The 6572-nt window shown below is 36.0% G+C and overlaps 1 pseudogene; it reads left to right on the top strand.

Moving 5' to 3' along the window:
* The first annotated feature begins 3609 nt into the window (after positions 1-3609).
* On the top strand, positions 3610-3728 carry LOC148509193 (5S ribosomal RNA; annotated as a pseudogene).
* Positions 3729-6572: the final 2844 nt, after the last annotated feature.

The following is a 6572-nucleotide window of genomic DNA, read 5'->3' as shown; positions in this document are numbered from 1 at the left end:
AAGGGAGTGCTACATATACAAATAGTATATGTATATATATATATATGTATAATATTTCTATTATATTTCTATTAGATTTACCAATATAAAAAAACAAAAACCACACACTTGTGAAAGGTATTTCACGTTAAACAGAGTGGACAAATTTGGCGCTGTTTTCTTCTATTGACTTATGTTAAAAATTGGCTTTTCTTGAATTAAGCTGCCTTATAAACTGCCACCTGTATACACAAGAATGTCTATGAGAAATGATAGGGTTAATAAAAGGGGTGACCTTTGCCAAAAAATCTTTAATGAAAATAACTTGCACTATGAAAATGTGCCCACTGAGAACATAGATTTAATGTTCTGGGAATTAGAAAAGCTATTTACTAAAGAAATCAAGACTTGGTGGGATATCAAGGGACTGGAACACTATATCTCAGTAAACAGAGTACCAAGAGGTCTCAGACTATTAAAGAATCCCACCTTTGGACTTGATAATTCTGAGTTCATGAAAGATTGGGACAGAATTCTACACACATGCTCCATGGAATTAATGACATTAATTATTAAGGAGAAAAAATCAAATCTTTCTACAATAGAAAGGGATATTAAAAGCAAGGAATCCCAAATGGAAGATTTAAAGGATAAAGAAGATTTCAAAATTAACAACACAGTATTAAATCGGAAGCTTGAAAGAGTGGAAGAAGAAGTAATAAAAGGCAAGGAAAGGAAATTTATCCGAGACAAACAGGACTACGAATTGAACAATATCAAACACTGGAGTAGATTTCCTAAACAAAGACCGAAACCAAAAACATACAATAAGGAGGAGAATAGATGGCTACGTAGTACATATCAGAAAAAGAAACCATCGGCACATAAAGATGAGGATGAATCACCATACAACAGAGGAATACAGACAAACAACAGATTCAACACATTACAAAGGCTGGATTCCATTAGCGACACTGATTTTTTATCCCCAGGAACTCATCCCACTCCGCAACACACGAGAAGGCCCTTTTTCAGAGAAACAACCAAATTGGCATCACCAATGAAAAGAAGAATCGGAGAAGAAGAGGAACACGAGGGGGGAAGCGGAAGAACATACAAAAGAAGAAACCTACACCATTAGATCCAACAGCACATGGAATTTTCAACTTATCCCAACATCAGCTTACACCACCTGAAATTTCTCTGCTCAGCAAAGGACTTAACTTTGCTCCAACAAGCAATATGAATAAATTCGAAACCTTTATTGATTTAAATAAATTTATTAGGAACCTTACACTAAAAAGACATTACTTAAAGAAGGAAAATGCAATTGTAAATAACTTTGAGATGCAAAAATCTAAATCTGGCCTGAAGGGGAAGTCAAAATACTATCCGATTGAGTCCAAAGGAAGTCACATCAACATATTTTATGAAATGGTGAAAAAGGAACTTTGCGATGAAGAATTTGTGCCAACAAAGAAGCAGAATCTTAAGAACAGTGAAAAAGAGGCACTAAGAAATCTGAAAAAGAACCCAAATATTGTTTTGAAACCAGCTGACAAGGGGGGGGACTAGTACTTATGGATCGATCTTATTATTTGAAAGAAGCAAACCGACTTTTGGGGGACAAGGACTCATATCTTACTTGAACAAGATCCCCTTAATGAATATATTGATTAACTAAGAACACTATTGGTATTTGGATTACACAATGAGATTTTAGATAAAAACGAATTCCAATACCTTATGAATACTAGTCCCATAACCCCCATTTTTTATTTCCTACCTAAAGTACATAAATCAATGGTAGAGCCTCCAGGAAGACCAATAATTGCTGGAATTGAATCACTCACTTCACACATTTCTGAGTATGTTGATATCTTCCTAAAGAAGTATGTACAAAACTTAGAGTCGTACTTAAAAGACACGACACATGTTTTACAAGCAGTGGAAAACCTAGCATGGAAAGAAAGCTACTTCTGGGTTACCATAGATGTTCAATCATTGTACACTTGTATTGAACACCACAAAGGAATTAACGCTTGTAGATACTTTCTTAATCAAGACCCTTCAATGAACCCAACACATAGAGAATTTTTATGTGATTTAATGGCTTTTATCTTGGAACATAATTATTTTAGATTTTTGGACCAATTTTACAGACAAATATGTGGAACAGCAATGGGGACGACGTTTGCACCCAACTTTGCGAATTTATTCATGGGATGTTGGGAAGAGGAGTATGTATATAATAACAATACTTTTAAAAATAATAATATTTTTTATAAGAGATATATTGATGATATTTTAATGATTTGGGAAGGTTCAGAAGAGAATTTTAAATCGTTTTTATCACATATATCCGACAACAATATGAATTTGAAATTTACTTCCAATTTTAATAGAACTTCCATAGAATTTCTGGACTTGGTATTGACAGGGGATAATGAGATGATCTGCACAAGTAACTACATTAAAAAAGTTGATACAAACAGTTACTTACATTATAAAAGTAATCATCTGAAGAGTTGGAAGGACAATATTCCGTATTCACAATTCCACAGGATCAAACGTAATTGTAGTAATCCAACTATGTGTGATCAACAGATCCAAATCTACCAAGAAAGATTTCAAAATAAAGAATACCCGGAAGAAATAATTGGGAGAGCAATTCAAAAAACTACAAATCTGGTGAGGTCCGAATTACTAATATATAAACAGAAGGTGAAAGAAGAAAATAAAATAATCCCCTTCATCACCACCTATAGTGGACAGGAAAAAAAGATAAGGGTGACACTTTCAAAACATTGGAACATCTTGCTGTTGGACCCTATTTTAAAGGATGTGATTCCACCAAAGCCACCCACTGTGTTCAGGAAAGCCAAAAGCCTTAAAGACTCGTTAGCACCAAGTCTCCTGAGAAGTGACACAACAGAACCCATTAGAACATTACCAAAATGTGTTGAATGTTACAAATGTGGTCGATGCAATATCTGTAAATATTTGAATCCACAAAGGAAGATCTTTAAGAATCATGATAATTCGAAGGAATATAAAATAAAGGAATTCATGAACTGTAATTCTACATCAGTGATCTACCTGTTAGAGTGTTCATGTGGTACTAAATATGTGGGAAAAACAAAGAGGCCCCTCAAGTTAAGGATGCAGGAACATGTGAGGAATATCAAGAATAAAGTAGAAAATCACATGGTCTCAAGACATTTTAATACACACCATGGATCCAACCCAGAAGAATTGTCCTTTAAAGCAATAGAACATGTAACCATGGGAGAGAGAGGGGGAGATCTGGGCAAGAAACTTGCTCAACGTGAAATGTTCTGGATCTTCTAATTAAACACTTTATTTCCCATGGGGTTTAACGATAACTATGAAATAGCTCCTTTTATATGACTTAAGACACAATGATAGCAGTATAATATACGTTATCATGTACCAAGGCGATTAAAGACAACTTTATAGATCTAAAAAAAAGGAAGCAAAAGTTTGGACTACAGTATTATTATTAAAACATGTTCTTATTTATGATATGGAGGGTGATGAAGCTGAAATGCGATTGATTATAGGTCCTCGTGGAGCAAAGTCCATAAATCTATGCATAAGTGAACACATACCTACAACCATACCAACATGTCAATGCCCAATCTCGTCTGATCTTGGAAGCGAAGCATGATTGGGCCTGGTCAGTACTTGGATGGGGGACCTCCTAGGAAAACCAGGTGTTGTAGTAAAATTGTGAATGGGAATAAAATGGCATATAGAATATGATATGGCTCCGAGTCTTGTTTTACAATTTTGCACCTGCATCAGTCACCTTTCCATCTAACATGTAATTTTTATGAATATAAACCTATTATTTAGTTGGTATCCATAGACTATTGTCTTTTTGTATAGTTCACTTTCTGCATTGACAATCAGGGAATGGAGTCTCTGATTAAATAGCTCATCATATTTGTGTCTGCCTTAATTTTCTCCTCTTTTTCAGGATACGTGTTAATGGTCAATAAAGACGTTTAGCATCCCAGAATAAGAATGCTAATTCCTCCCAGTTCTTTATTGAATGGCACTGGTCATAGCATCTAGGAACTACAAAGATGGCTGCCACAGGTTATGAAAGAACTACCAAGATGGCCACCGTCCCTATCCGAAGTATTATAACGATCCATAAATATTGGAAGAACAGTGATGGAATACAAACAGTCAAGGAAAAACATTGAACATCTTATGTTAAGAATGGCAAACCTCTGTTTTCCGATTGACCCCGATTAGTGTTTGACATAGCACTCAAAACCATAAAGACGACTGCTACAAGTGGTAAAAGAACTACAAAAATGGCCGCCGGCTTCATGTAAAAGAACTACAAAAATGGCCGCCGCTTTAATGTAAAAAAACTACAAAAATGGCTGCCGACTTCATCTAAAACGACCTCATGGTCTACTAATACAATTACAAGCGAGCGACACATCCTCCGGTGGGGACCTGGAGATGGAAAAATAACATCTTAATAGCTATTTAGTGGTGATGTAATATGGGGACTGGTAGTCACTTAACCAATACTACATGGAACAGGAAGTGACGCGGTGCGCTCATCCTGTGTTCTCCCTGCGTTCCACCTAGACTGGCATTATGTTAAACCAATACCAGCCCGCGGACCACATGACCGGAAATGACGGGGTGCGCCTCACATGCGTTCCACTTGGACAGAACTATAATCATGAAGCAGAAAAACATTGACTCACATAATTTATTTGCTTTCTATGTTTTATATTGTTTATAATGAGTGCCATAATACAAATTTTATTGTTAAAATCTGGACATTATATGGCTTTTTGACCTGAAATAGGTAACAGGAAATGATGTCACGAAATGAGGACATGTGCTTCCTGTACTTAAGGTATATAAACCCTGCTCTGTCTCTATGCATACACTTCCCCTTGATGAAGTCCAGAGGACGAAACACGTTGGGACCCTGACCTTGCACTTTATGAACTCTTCCCAAAATACTGCTGGAAAAGATAAGCTATAAATCCGATTTATTTTAGAAAATATATATTTATTTTTCACTAAAAATCGCTATTTATTATCTTTTAGTACTAGCTTTTTATCCATTATTTCTGTGTATTTATGTCATTGTGTGTTGTCTATGAATTGTTTTATTTAATTAAAAAATTTTTATGCACATTATGCAGTTTTAAATATATTTATTCATATATATTACACGGTTGTATTTATTGCACAAAGTCACTTGTATGTCACGGTCCTGGATAAGGACAAGGATATAAACACAAAAAATTGTTTTTGCACAGGTTGCGAGATTTGCACAGGTTTAATTGGTTCACTGTATATGCACTAGGAGGCGCTTGTGGTCAGCTATATTGTTAGAGATAGAGATAGATAGATAGAGATAGATAGATAGAGATAGAGATAGATAGATAGATATAGAGATAGATAGAGATAGATATAGAGATAGATAGATAGAGATAGAGATAGAGATAGATAGATATAGATATAGATAGAGATATATATATATATATATATATGAGATAGAGATAGATATATATATATATATATATATATATATATATGAGATAGAGATATATATATATATATATATATATGAGATAGAGATAGATATATATATATATGAGATATATATATATATATATATATATATATATATATAGAGATAGATATATATCTATATCTCTATCACACACCCCAAATGCAATTTTGTTCTATTTTGCAGGAAAATTAGAGCTATATATTGAGCCAGGGCTTGACGAATTTTTGTAAAATCTAGGAGCCATATTAAAAGTTTAGGAGCCAGACCATCTTCCTATTACCAAAATATATGAAAGTTTGTATAGACCACCACAAATGCAGTGTCCCTCAACCTAGTAGTAAACCCCCTGTAATAGTGCCCCCAGTAGTAAGCCCCCTGTAATAGTGCCGCGCGCACACAAAAACAAACAAAAAATATGAGATATGGTAAGAACTTACCTTTGTTATCTCTTTTTTTACGAAGTCCATAGGGTTCCACTGGATACCTTGGGGTATAGGTGATGACGTCAGGCATCGGGCACCATAGAGTCAAGTTTCAGTCTCCCAGGATGCACTAGGGTCCCCCTCCTATACCCCGCCCCCGAGCCAAGGCATCTCAGTTACGTACCAAGCCATAGGTCAGAGGAGGAGAAGGAAGAGAGAGAAGAAAGATCTGGACACACACAAGAATCACATTCTCACCAGAGGGAGACGGAAAAACCGGTGACCAGAGTAAAGCCCATCTGCAGCACTGGTGCGACAGGGCGGGAGTCCTGTGGAACCCTATGGACTTCGTAGAAATAGAGATAACAAAGGTAAGTTCTTACCATATCTCATATTTTCTACATCAGGGTCCATAGGGTATCCACAGGATACCTTGGGGATGTCCCAAAGCAGTATCTTTCAAGGGTGGGGGACGCTCCTGTGCTGAAAGGAGAATCCGCCACCCGAAGGAAGCACCCTGAGAGACAAAGGTGTCAAACGCATAATACCTCACAAACGTATGGACAGAGGACCACGTGGCAGCCTTGCAG

This window comes from Taudactylus pleione, unplaced genomic scaffold (assembly GCF_031769625.1).
Source record: "Taudactylus pleione unplaced genomic scaffold, aTauple2 ptg000330l, whole genome shotgun sequence".
Taxonomy (NCBI): domain Eukaryota; kingdom Metazoa; phylum Chordata; class Amphibia; order Anura; family Myobatrachidae; genus Taudactylus; species Taudactylus pleione.
The sequence above is the reverse complement of the archived record's forward strand: the minus strand, read 5'-3'. Positions and strand labels throughout refer to the sequence as shown.